General features: G+C 40.5%; 1 long non-coding RNA gene across 1 annotated transcript; it reads left to right on the top strand.

Annotated features, from left to right (window-relative positions):
* The first annotated feature begins 11,178 nt into the window (after window positions 1-11,178).
* LOC146523556 (uncharacterized) lies at window positions 11,179-12,201 on the top strand. The gene is made up of 3 exons (XR_014872442.1): window positions 11,179-11,446; window positions 11,521-11,612; window positions 11,714-12,201. It is a non-coding gene; the product is annotated as an uncharacterized LOC146523556 (long non-coding RNA).
* The last annotated feature ends 2,386 nt before the right edge of the window (window positions 12,202-14,587 follow it).

Raw genomic sequence — 14,587 nt, 5'->3', positions numbered from 1 at the left:
CATTTTGACATTGATGAGCTTCTTTCACATTCTGTACTTTGGTATCAAGCAATTGACAGTGTTAATGACGACCTCCTATCGTCACCTACTGCACATTCTGATGCAACTGAAAGTCTTGATGTTGTGTCCTCTGCTGACCATTTTGACACTCATGAGTGTCTGCCTTCTCCATGCGATGATTTTGATGCAGCTGTTGATGTATTAGATAATACGAATGAAAGTGACACTGTGCAGATTGGCAGCAGCAGTGGTGATGGTGGCGGTGGGGTTAGGAGTAGAGACATGCCTCATTTTAATTCCAGAGAACTGCGTCAGCGTCTTGATTTTAGAGAGATCGGTCTAGATAACCTGCAACAGGTTCCCTGCAGGGTGCGAGAGAGTTTAGTTAATTTAATTGACCAAGCCTTAGAAGATGCCCCATCAGGGAGCATGTTGAATGTTGTGTTACGAGGACCATCCCTAGCCAGTGATGTGCAGGGTGTGTTACAATCAGATGATGATTATAATACAGATTTATTCTTTGAGGAAATCATGCAAGTGCTTCAAAGTAATGACGAGTCTGTATCATCAGACGAACTTGAATTTATCGCCACAGTTGCTCATAACAGGAGCGGCAGTGTTCGTTTGAGATTATGGAAAGTGATTTATGATGACATCTTGCTAAAAAAAGGGAGACATCTGTATAATCCTCAAAATAGTAATAATAACCTGTGTTTTTGTCTGTGCTTGGCGCATGCTCTCAATGCTGAGGTGTCTGAGGATGAGAAACTACTCTGTGCAAAGCAGCTACACATTGATGCAGGGCTCGACCCCAGGCAACAGGTTTCTTTCACCAATGTCAGCAGTTTTGAAAAGCAGCTAAAAGTTAAAATCGTTATATTCCATCACACTGCAGGGCGAAAAAAGCTACAGTGTTTCAAAACACACGACACACCGCACCCTCAAACCATTTATATGTATTTACACGACGGTCATTATTATGTCATTGAAAGCACAACAGGGTTTTTTGAAATTGGCTATTTTTGTAATTATTTTTATAGTACATATCAGTCTCCACTGTGCCACACATGTAGATGCAATGTATCCTTTACACTGTGTCAAAACTACCCGTCACAGACTGTGAAATGTGCAGACTGTAAACGTATCTGTAAGTTGCAGCATTGCTACCATCAGCACAAACTAGTAGAACCGCTACATAATCTAATACCGTGTGATCGTATGAAATACTGTGAAACATGGGGTATGGTATACAGGAAGTCAGACAAATCAGAACACAAATGTGCTCCAAGTGCATGTACACTCTGTGGAGAACGCCTGGTAGACACTGGCATGAATCACGAGGGTTTTCTTCAGCCTGCTGAAATGAAAAAAACTTATGAAAAATACATAATATATGATTTTGAGACCCGGTATCATGACGGAAAGCATGAGGCCGTTTATGTGTGCACAATGGATATGCATGGGAAAAAATTCTGTTTCAACACATTAAATTGTGTGTCTACATTCGTTGGGCACTACAGAAGGCCTAAATACCGTGGCTATACATTTATAGCTCATAATTCTTCGGGTTTCGACAGCTATATTCTCTTGGAATACCTCGTTAAACAGGGTATTGCTCCGGGTGTAACAATGAGAGGGAGTCGTGTCGTTCTAATGTATGACAAATCCTATGATCAGAGATGGATAGACTCATTTAGCTTTCTGCCCATGCGTTTGGCCAAAACACCTTCTGCCTTGGGATTCGAGGACCTTGAAAAATGCTTCTTTCCACACACATTTAACACAAGGGCTAACGAATTCTATGTAGGTCCTTATCCTGCCCTGTCTTTTTACGGGTATGAAAAAATGTCTGAATTTGAAAAGGAGCAATTTGTGGCGTGGTTCAAGCCTGCCTGCGAGAAGCCATTTGATTTACAGGCTGAAATGCGTAAGTACTGCATTAATGATGTCGAAGTGTTGAGAATGGCTTGTAAAATATACCGCGAGACCTTGATGGAGTGCACGCAGATTGATCCATTTTCACACGCCACCCTGGCATCATACTGCATGGGGATTTTCAAAACCTTGTTTCTTCCAAAAGACACCCTGGCATTGACTCATCACGGTGCGTATGTTGATCAGAATAAGACATTTTCAGACGTGTCTCTTGAATGGCTTCAATACAAAACAAAACGTTGTTATCAAGCATGCTCTCAGAGGCGACGAAGAAAAAGTAGGACCTTATTTTGTGGATGGATTTGATGCTTCCAGCAGAACTGCATATGAATTCTTTGGGTGTTTCTATCACGGTTGTCTCTGCTGCTACCCGGAGAGTGATGTTAACCCTGCTGCCAAGCTGTCATATGGCGAGTTGTGAGAAGGTGAATGCTCTAAGAATGCATTATGGTCTTAATGTCGTGGTCATATGGGGGTGTGATTGGTCATCATTAAAGTCGACTGATCAGTCAGTCAAGGACTTTATGCGCAAATACAAAAAGCCTGAGCCTCTGGACCCTAGAGACGCGTTGTTTGGGGGGAGGACTAATGCGATGAAACTGTACCACAAGGTTGATGATGGTGGAGATGAAAAGATCAGACACTGTGATTTTACAAGTCTTTACCCCACTGTTCAGTGCACGAAAAATGATCCAATAGGTCACCCTCAGATCATATACAATAATTTTGACAGAGTTGAAAATTATTTCGGGTTTGTTAAGTGCACTGTGGGGTCTATTTCATCCTGTTCTGGCCTACAAGTGCCACAATAAGCTGATGTTTCCTCTCTGCAGAACGTGTGCTGAAGAGCAGCACCAGCACAGTGATTGTGTGCATGCTGAGAGTGAGAGGCAACTGTCAGGTACTTGGGTTTCCTTTGAGCTTGAAAAGGCTATTGAAAAAGGGTATCAGATTGTCTGCATCACTGAAGTTTGGCACTTCCCTAATAAGACTGACACACTGTTTAAGCCGTATGCCAAAACATTTTTTGAAATTCAAGCAGCAGGCATCTGGATACCCGAAAAATGTCAAAACAGCTGAGGAGCAGCAGAAGTTTGTTCCAGACTATTATGAGAGAGAAGGCATGAGACTTGACCCTGATAAGATTTGTGTAAACAAAGCAATCAGAAGTTGTAATAAACTGCTTCTGAACTCTCTCTGGGGGTGATTCTGCATGCGAACAAATATGCCATCTTGCGAGCTGATTACAGACCCTGCCAGATTCACACAGCTGATGTTCAGTGACCATTATGACGTACGCCAGTTTTGTTTCATCTCTGATGATGTTGCAATGGTTCAGTGGTGTCATGCTGATGGTAGAGAGTCGCGGGTGAAGGATGTGAATGTCTTTGTCGGTGCTATGACTACGGCCTTTGCGAGGCTCACTCTGTATGACTTGTTAGACAAGCTGCAGGAACGCATTCTTTACTGTGACACAGATTCAGTTACCTTCACCTCTCATCCCGGGGAGTGGGTACCCCCTTTAGGACCATACCTCGGTGAGCTGACTGATGAGCTCAATGATGGCGGGTCTGGAGAGGATGATCACATTACTGAGTTTGTCTCTGGAGGTCCAAAATGCCATGCTTATTACACAAAACAGGGCAAGACTCAGGTTAAGTGTAAAGGTGTAACACTCAATGATGTTAATTCTAAAGCTGTTACCCACAAATCGTTGAAAGGCTCAGTCAAGGCATTTGTGGCCAACAGGGATGCGCATTTAGTTGCAGAGTCTGACACCATCAAACGCAATAAGAAGAGGTTTCATCTTAGGAATGAAACAGTTGTAAAAAAAAGTTCAGGTGGTCTATAACAAGAGAAGGGTGTTGCCTGACTATACAACACTCCCTTATGGATACTGATCAGGATCAAGCCTTTGATGGGAGGCTCCAGCACCCTTTTAGTTTAGTTATTAGCGGGCCGAGTAATTGTGGAAAGACTTTCTTTGTCAAAAGCATCATTGAAAAAGCATCTACTATTATTTCAACCAAAATTGACAATATTGTTTACATCTACTCCTGCTGGCAACCTTTATACAATCAACTTCTTCAGATAAGAAAAATCACCTTTGTGAATGGTATACCGGAGTCTCTGAGTGACGATGTCCTTTTACCTCCAGATAAGAACAACTTGCTCATTATCGACGATGTGATGAATACTGCGTCTAACAGCATAGAAGTTCAAAATGTGTTCACACAATATGTTCATCATAGGAACTTGAGCTGCATGTATTTAGTTCAGAATTTGTTTATGCATCAGTTTCGTTGAACACTAATTATTTAATTCTGTTTAACAACCCTAGAGATAAATATCAAATTTCAGTTTTAGGTAGACAGATGTTTCCAGGTAATACAAAATACTTCTTAGAAGCTTTTAATGATGCCACATCCACCCCATATGGGTATCTTCTAATCGATTATAAATCTAAGACGCCTGACTATTTAAGACTCAGAACCAATTTGTTGTCAGATCGTCAAGTTGTTTATATCTCCAAAAAAACGGCTAAAGCGGTAAAAAGGATGTCGTATTCACGGATGCAGAGAAACATTGCACTGTTGGAGTTGTTGTATAAATCCCCACCCAGCGTACGGAGGAATATTATTTGTAATGCAAGCATGGATTTTATTAATGCTCTGTGTGAGATATCGCTCAATGTTTTGAAAGGTGTTATCCCGCTGACTGATCAACAGTACAGACAACTAAAAAAGAAAAAAAAGTAATCAGACTGGTTGCAGACAAAAAGGTCAAAAGTTTGAAAAAGAAAAGATCCATCAACCAATATGGAGGATTTTTGCTACCGTTATTAGGGGCTGCCATACCCTTCATCACCAGTCTTATAGCAAATAGGTGAAAATGGAGCACACACAGAAAATGTTTTTGATCCCGCAGCATCAGTTGGACATGTTAAACCATCAGCAGCAACAACATACAGGCTCCGTCAGACATGTAGCGCAAAACGAGCTAGACAAAGCTATGGTTGAAGTGCTGCAGCTGCCAGATTTAGATGTGTATGAGAAGGCTAAAAAGTATTCTGCCATTCTTCAGAGATACCGTTCACTTGTGAAACAAGGCATGAGTGAAAAAAATGTGCTAACACTATCTTTGCCTTCTGAAACCGGTCAGGATGCATCTGACCGCCAAAGCAATGTTGGTGGTGACAGACAAAAAGACATGTTTGCGGATGAGATTTTGTCCTATATGGCAAAAAGGAGCAGAAAAAATGCAGAGCTTATTTTAACAGCGCTCCCTCGTGCGTCGGGAGTTTCTTGGAATGATAGGGGTGAGATTATTATTGACAACCAGATAATCAGAGGTTCGCATCTCTATGATTTGATCAAGAGTGCAACAGCAACACGTAGAGCAACAAATGTTTCATGGCCTGCAGGGTGGTCGACATTTTTAAAAACACTCGCCCGCTTAAATGTTCCTCTGTCTGCTATTCCTAATGCTGAGATGAGGAGTACTATTAGCCAATATAAAGGCGACACTGGCGACCCGAGTGTTGAAACAAATGGTTTGCACAAGAAGCGGTCACTGAGCGATCAAAGCTTATTTACCACACATAAAAAATCAAGGCAGAGTAGAAGCGGGTGGATCGATTTTTAATGAATTTTAAAATTATGTTTGTTTTTCTTATTCTTGAAAAAAAGATAATTTACCCTCGCATTTTTTCCCTTTTTATATACTGCTACTTATGTGTGTTTTTTTTCTTACTTATGCTTATATTGTTAAACAGATGACAGTTTTACCCTTTTTACTACTTTTTGAACTCTATGCTGATGTTTAAAGATTGTATTTTTACTAAATAATGTTTTAACAATTAGGTGAAAATAAATATCAGATGAAACGATATTCTCTTCTGTTATCTTTTATTATTTGTTACTTGAATCAGTATCCGCACTTCACACAATCAAAGTTATTTTCAAAACATACAGAAACAGGTCTTATTTTGTTAACAAAATGACAAACCATTGCATCGTTACAAACAAGGTTATCACTGTACATATTAATTAGTCTTGAATAAGACACTCCTTTTTGGACATGATATAGAAAAAACACACAGTGTTGTCCGCAGGTTACCGAAAAGTCATTCTGAACCTGTCTCCCAGAATACAATATCCGAGCGGTGTTTTTTAAAAGAAAAAGTTTTATCTCGGGGGAAAACCTATCAGGTGAGTTACCGAAGCTGTCAAAAAAGTACCCTTGCTTGTCTTTTGTGATATAGAACGCCAACCAGTGCTTCCCAGGTAAGTCTGATGGATCTGTATTCACAATGCCCATGCATGGATATCTGATGGTCTTTGTTGGCAGCTGGTCACATGCTAAGATACCTAGAAGATGAGCCCTGTTACTAATCCTTTTAACAATGCTGGTTAGTTCTATTGTATTCATTTTGAATTGTTAGTAGTAGTCCAGCAGCACTTGTCTCATATTAGATATTTTGATGACTGAATCAAATACAGAGTAACACACCAGGTTCATTGTTCGGGGTAGCGGATTTCTGAAACGGGTTTCCAGCCTCACGTTCCCAGTTTTAACTAACGATACATTCCCTCAATGTCCTTCATCAGCTTCCAGATTGAAACAGAATAATGTGTAGCTGTTACCAAAGTCCTCACGTGTTATGGCCAATGGTCAACACGTTCTCACTCCCAAAGTGTAACATTTTACGATAGGTGACAAATCGTCAACATATTACGTTTTCGGGCTAGGGATAAGGTTAGGTTTAGGCCTGGAATACAGGGCTGGAACGTCTATTACCGCGGGAGCGTCATTGCACTGGATTCCGGCCATAACCCGCCGCGTACCATAAGAACGCCGAAGGTCTCCTTTTGAGTTCCTCAGGAACGCCGCGTGACGTGACAAAACATCGGCATGTTACGCCTCGGGAATGAGAACGGGCTGCAATGGTCTATCCTTTAAATGTCTTCAGTGGTTTGTATCAGCTGATAAAATTCTCTGGTATAGTGTTTTCTCTGAAAATTTGGCTGGAATTGTTTGGCCGGATACGACTGTCCATCAGCGTATAAACACATGAATTCTATATCACAGTTTTCAAAATTAAATGGATTACGTGTAAAAGAACCAGGATAAGCTTCGTTATCCACGAAGGCGATGATGACGAATTTAGGCAACCTGCCCATAAATAAATTGTCATTAGTTGATATTCTTGCCCCAGCAGGTATGGAGAAGGTCTTTAAAGAAACTCTGTCTACAGCATATTTTGCATTTGCATGATGCAGCGCCTTGCCGTGTGCCAGCCTGACACTTGGTGAGACACTGATTTTTTTCACAAATAAGCTGGCAGAGACAATTTTAACTTTATACGCGGTGTTAGCTCCAGTCATGAGAGCAAATTTGTCTTTAGAGCGCACAAATTTCAGCGACAGATTGATTCCATTAAGTAATAATTTTTCTTGAAAAAACAGGTCTGCGTGTACTGGAGCAATCAATTCAACAATACTGCTATTCGCTGTATAAGTACCTCTGGTCACCAGACCCTGGTTCTCCCCTTCTATACATGTATCATTCATGTGCGAGGCTGTGTCTGTACAGAATAAAGCGGTGCTGAGCTGTGTGTCTAAAGTCTCCTTATTATAATTGATAAGACATTCTATTATGCCTCTGTATGGATACGTGTTGGATGATTGGCTAATCAAGCGATCCCCCAAATTTACATCTACCTGACTAAATAAGGTACAACCTGGATAATTAACAAGTCCCACGTTTGCATCCCTGCCTAAGTTTGTGCCATCAGCATTTGTGATTCTTACTCGTGTGTAGATATAGGAATCGTTTAGATCCAGGTAATCCTCTCCGGACGATGAGATGTAAAACTCGATTGGACCTTCGTCTGTGATTGCAGAAACTGGCGGAATTTCAATAAACATCGTTTTCTCTATGGACGTTTGTGTGTATGGGACAGTAAAAAGATCGAGCTCTGTTTTCAGACATTCTCCTGATTGGTTGTGTAACAGAGCCATTTAGAAGATGTCAAATGCTGTAGTTTTTGAACGACTGGTTCTGGGTTTTTTCACTCCGCGTTGGTTTCTCCGTTTGGTGGCTTTCCTGGCAGGTTTTGTCGTTTTACGCTTTTTAGGTGGCGGTGTATCACGCATGCATGCAGTGGGAGGGGTCTTAGAAGGTTTGGGTGTATACACATACAAGCCGTTGCCATCCTGCTTAGTAGATGTTGGCGTGGTTATGGTCACATCAGACACTAGCCTGATGCTGCTGTTTTTAGGTGGGGTTTGACTATGCTGACTCCTTTTTTAAACAACGGTACAGCAATTCTAAACAGGCTGCGGAACAAACCTCCCAGACCTGCGCCATATTGCGTGCTAGTCCCAATATAACCATTCAATTCGCCACCAGCCTGATTTAAATAATATCTTACATATTTTGCTTCATCTGTGTTGTAGACAGACATCCTTATTTTTTAAAAATGGTGTCTTATGGGTCGGAAGTGGAGTTTGACAAACACCTTCCCGTATAAAAAGGGTATGTGTTGATTTTGGTCGTCTTTCAAATCAATTTCTATGTCATCGATTAAGGATTTCGAGACTGGTGTGTAGTGTGGGCTGTCAAATTGAAGAATGGCTACCCAACGGTCATCGTCTGTTATATTTATTGCTCTTCATAGCCGCGCATGGGCGTCACCCACAAGCTGGTAATCAACGATATCTGCATAAATAAAAATGTTATATTTTCCGCCGTATATGTCTGCAGGATGTGGTGCTTATGTGTTTTTATAATGAAGTACAAACGGGTCTTCTGATTTGAATCCTAAGATTTCTGCCAGTCTCCCTCTAAATGTGAGAACTGTGCCCCTAGGGCCGATAACACTAACATAGTTACTAACTTCACTGTATTGTGTTTTAATGTCGGTAGTTGCTTGATGTTGCTGACATTTAAAATTTAATTATTTTATTATCTGCGCCACAGATGCATAATGCCCCACAGACAGCTCAATCACGGTTATGAACAATGCTCCATCTTTGACTGGATCATAAATTTCCACTCGTGAATCTGATTGTGGAAAAGACAACCATAGTCTTGGGTATTGAAATTCTATAACACCAACCTCATACGGTTCATTTAAAACAATAGGTTTTGCCAGCTTTGTTCTAAAATTAGATTTCTTATTGCCTGGATAAACATGTGCTGAACCATTCGAGAAGAGGCTCACATAAAAGCCTGCGTTGTTGTTGTTCGTTTTGTCCTTTCCTTCCTTCCTTCCTCAGTCTTTGTCTAGTGCAGAATGAAAGTATGCAGAGCTGCGGCGTCTCTGTTAATCACACTTCAATGATGTCTTTTTCAGGGATCCATGAATTAAAATGAGAAGGCCAACCGAGCTATTTGACCAGCGCTAACTTTTTTCGGTCCTCTTTTTTTCTGCCAAGTATTTTCTCTATTTTAAAAGTTTTGTTTTTGTCAATAGTCACCTGCTGTATCTCAGGTTCGTAAAATACACCTTTCACCGCAGCTCCTGTGAGATCCTCTAGTTTGTATACGGGAGGGTCTCTTCCTAAACGCTCCTTTATGGTAAAGTACTCGTCTGTGTAGGTCTGATGGTAACCCTTTAGGAATATGCCTCGTAGTTTAGATATTCTCACTGTATCGCCCACATTAAATTTAAAAGTCACCGGTTTTTGGGGTTTCATTTTGTACAGGGTGTTAAAGACTGCTTTCTCATTATCTTTGCACACCTCGGTGGGGGTCATTTTGATAGAGCTGTGATAAGACATGTTATAGGACTGTACAAGATCTTGGATCACATTAACATATCTTCGCGAGTTAACTGATGTTAAGTATTTCCACATTTTCCCCTTTAAGGTACGGTTAAAACGCTCTACCACACATGATTTCATTTCACTAAAGGTTGAAAAATGTGTGATGTTATACTGCTCCATTAGTTTTTTTTTAAATGTTTATTATAAAATTCCTTCCCTAAATCTGTTTGGAGTTTTTCAGGCACACGGCCCTCTCTCAGAATATCACCAAAAGCCTCAGCAACAGCCTGTCCTGTCTTGGTTTCAAGGCACCTAACCCATGCATACTTAGAAAACACATCTATGCATGTCAATAAGTACCTAACATTATCATTATCCGCAGAATATTCACGCATGTCAACCAAATCAGCTTGAAACTGTTTGTCAATCCCGTTAACCAAAACTCTATTTCTGGGGAAATGTATCCTTGCAGGTTTATGAAGAGTATATGTGTCATCTCCTTTTAAAAAACGCTCCACGTCAGGTAATGACGGCTTTAAGCCTGTTGCCTCACTGACAGCAATACGGAGCTTCTTTACACTTCCTAAACCCCCTGGGTGTGCAGGGTTGTGATATATTTTTCTCAGCGTGTTTTCCATAATCACTTTGACCAAACACAAATACAAATGACCAGAAAAAAGTGTTAGCATACGTTTTTATTTAATTTTCTGTGTAGTGCACAGTAAGGTTTTTATAACAGATGTACATTAAATCTTGTGTCTCCCAGACCAGTAGTTTCCAATCATGTGGAGCAGCGCTGATTTAACACCGCGGGTGTGATGATTGGTATTTAGCAGGTATCCGACATTCTCATCAGTGGTGCATACAATGTGCAGCACTGATCTCAGTTCACACAGAAGACGCTCTGCAGTGCTGATGATTTGTGCTGTAGCCTCACTGACACTGTATGAGCAAACAAACAGACGGATGGCCGGGATGAATCGGGGCTTTCGGAGCTTTTCCATCACCTCATCATAGTAGGTCTCGAAGAAAAACACAGGCAGTTCAAACAGGCAACAGTGTTGTAACTGGCTGGGGTGACCGGATTGGCATCCATAACATATCTCCTGCACATACTCATTCAGTGCCATCGACAGCAGGTGAAAGGTTGCGAGTTTAATGTTGATTGATTGATTGTTGATTTCCCAGGGAAAGGGTTGTGCAGATCTTCATCTTGGACTGCAGCAAAGGAGTCGACCAAAAAGTCCACTGGGAAGTTGGATGAAGAGGGCATGGAAATAGCTGTTAGTCTTCCTAGCTGCATTGAACATGTTTCGAGGGGAGATCTTTGCTCACCTCCTTTTTCTCCAGAGGAAGTTGGCAGCTGGCATCCCAGGACATATTATGTTCCTTTGCTCCGATGTGGCCTGTAAATATTTCCCATATTTACCAACGTGGCTCAGCAGTGCCCTGAGCTGAGGAACTTCTTGTCAATGCGTCCTTTTCTCTCCGTCATGCATGCAAAAGCTCACACTTGGATATGCAAGGTATACTGCAGCTTGTAGTCTTGGATAAGTTTAAGACATTTTGTTTTAAGGTTGAATGAATTCAGCAGTCATGTATTGTGACCTCCTTTCTATAGATCAAATGGGGAGGTGCATTTCAGGATGGGGATGGTTCTACAGTTGGAGAAGAGGTGGAACAAGTAAACAGTTTCCTGTCTAGGGCGGCCATCACAACGAAGTACATGTCGAAAGCAGGTGTGTGTCTGTGTGTGAGATTCCACTCTGTCTCCTGCTCATTCATTCTTATTTGTATACTAACTGAAATGCAGGGCGAACAGACATGCTGACCCTCCTGGCTTTGGGCTGGAACAAAAGGAAAGTGGAACAACTGGGCCGCACTTTGAGCCAGAGATATCTAAAGGTCATTTTTTCAACACCCATTTTAATGTGTGTGGTAATGGGGGGAAAACACCAGTACTCTAAAAATGTCAATATGAATGACATTTATTAATGTATTCTTAGATCATAAGGATCCTTAGAGAACAAGTGGAGAGTCTGAATGCGAGCAGAAATGAGCTGGGTGTGGATGTCGACACACTGCAGCAATGGGTGGCCGATGTGCAGCAATGAGCTGAAGGTGAGTCTCACTATAATGCACTCGTGTATAACAACAGGACCCACCATGGCCTCATTAAAGAACTTAGAATTAAGATCTTTCTGACAGTGTCAACAAACAATGAAAAATAAGCCTTGTAAAAGCACAATTGATGGCAGAGTTTTTGTGTTTGATCAAATTGGATTGGACCTGGGTTGAAGTGACGTCGTACTAGTTGGTTTTATAAACCTGAACACCAACATACTTGTTATCTCATGATAATGCAGCACATGAAGGCTCCAGATGTCTTATAATGAATATCATCAAGTCAGTGATTACAGAGTCCACTGTAGTTTGGTGACTGTTACTCATCCTGTATTCTGATTAATATTCCTCTCACTTAGAAACGGATCAAACTGATGCCAGCCTTGGAGCGTTGCAGGCACGAATAGAGCAGCTTGTTGTCATCATCAGAGTGCAAACACAAAGTCTTTACAGACAAAATGGTGTCACCGTTTCTTTGAAATGGACCGTTTGATGCTCAGTTTGTACAGCTTGTACAGCTACTTTGTAAACAGAATAAAATCAGATCTGAGAGAGGAGGAGATGATCCTTTGCAGGGACATGCAGCAACACTGGACAGTGTTGTGAATGCGATCTGTGGTGTTGGGGACAATCTCCTCAGACTGTAAGCACATCTTTTATTTATTTATACATTTTGTGATGAATTGATTGAAAATAATAGCAGATGCTAAAGTCTTACTGGATCTTTTACCTATATTTGGGTTGCTAGCTAACACTGCCTTCTCCCTTAAAAAAAAGTTTAATTACATGATCCTAATTCCTTGTGTTTATGAGGTGAGGTTTTTTTTTTTGTTTGTTTTACTTATATTTAATAGTTTTGTTGTGTTTACAGCCTCCCTTGTTGGCATGTCAGAGGATGCACAGAAAGGACTCCATAGCCTGGTTTAAAACAACAAAGTGAACTGAAAGCTGAAATGCTCAAAGTGAAGGACGTGTACAAGAGAATCCTCAGCCACCAACCACTCCTGGAAATGGACTCGGAGGAGGAGGAGGACATTCCAGACGATGCTGCTGAGAGTGATTTCATCAAACCAGATGAATGATTCTGTATTGCACTGATCAAGGAACCAACCCAATAGGAGCTAAAGGCACCCTCTTCACATTACTTAACATAGTAAGTTTATACTATGTTTAATGTGCATTTTCTTCATCAGTTTAGAACATAACATGTTAGCGCTCCCTGGTTCTTTTTGGAGACAGATCCTGAGACAGCAGGCAGCTTTGGAGAACTCATGCCAGCTGTGGTAATTAAGGAATACTTTTGATTTAATATTGATTTAATGACAACTATCCTCAGGCACATATTCCTGGATATATACAATGACACGAGTAAACTCCCATTTTAGAATCATTGCCTTCTTTGATCTGACTTACTGCCTCAGACTTTGGACCTGTGTCCCCAAAACTACAGAAAATCCATGACACTGGGTAAGAGGCCTTGATCATGTTATGAGTGAGAGAGTTTGGTGTAACAGTGGTTGAACATGCCAAATCAATCCACAACATGCTGCCATTCCCCAGCTGTAACCTGCATATGCATCAAACCAAAACCCAGTACCATAGCCACATGATAGACATACAGATGAGGTTAAAGGGCTGTGTCATGTTGCCAGATAGCTTCATCCCAAAAAAGATCAACATTCTTCAAAAACAAAAGTTTGTGAATATTTTCTGTATTGCCAGGCCTGAACCAACCTGTTAAACTTATCAAATTATTGTCATAGATATGAACCTATTGACTGAAACAGAATAATCCACTGACGCCTCCATCATCATCCAACATCACTGTTAGTATTCAGATTATTTTATCTCTATTTTCCTCTAGAATGTTTTGGAAATCAGTATTTGATCAACAGACTTTTTAAAAGTGTATTTTGATCCTATTGTTTACGCGTGTAATTGCATTTTTATTGACATTTTGACAGGAAAACCCTTAATCAAATTGTATCTTTGGTATCTAATAATAATATTAACAATAAAAATAATGTTACATATGCAATATGCACACAATAATGATGTGCAAACAAACAAGAAAAATAGAAAAAAATGACAATTAAAAAAAAATAATACCCTGTATATAAAAACCACATATGACCATGACTCCAAATGTGCAATTGTCACTGCATCTAAACATGACAGATGACATATTACAAAAAGGTAGAAACGTATAATATACAATATGTTGTGAAGCTGGTACTGGTGCAGTTAACTTTGCTTTAGGCTCCCATACACAGTACTGCTGACCCTAATCACCTCATACAAGATGTTACTTACTTTAGGTGCAGTGCAGTATTACTTTAACTTGCAATATGTTATAATAGCCAAGTCACTTCTATATTTATGAGCATGTAGATAATAATGTTGGCTGATATGTACAACTATGAGATATTGAGTGCAGGGAAGATATTATTGATCAATCAGATTCATGAATGTTTTAGGTACTTAAAGCATCTTTCTTTGAGCTTAATGAGTGAACCGTCAGCTCGTTCAAACACACGTTAAAGTCCGTTTGGCTCGACACCACCGAACAGAGGCCGCAATACAACATAGCTAACATTAACAGTGCAGTGAATCCTGCTTGTGCCGTGATATTCAGGACTGCAAACCAAGCAGCATTCACTGACTTTCAGCTTGTTGTGTTTGTGGATATATGACTGACTTTAATTAACCATAAAATCATCACATTCTCTGTAAGATTAAGGTCGACTATTGAACAG

The sequence above is a fragment of the Neolamprologus multifasciatus genome, chromosome 3, assembly GCF_963576455.1.
Source record: "Neolamprologus multifasciatus chromosome 3, fNeoMul1.2, whole genome shotgun sequence".
In the NCBI taxonomy this organism is placed as follows: Eukaryota; Metazoa; Chordata; class Actinopteri; order Cichliformes; family Cichlidae; genus Neolamprologus; species Neolamprologus multifasciatus.
This window is presented reverse-complemented; position numbering and strand designations above follow the sequence as displayed.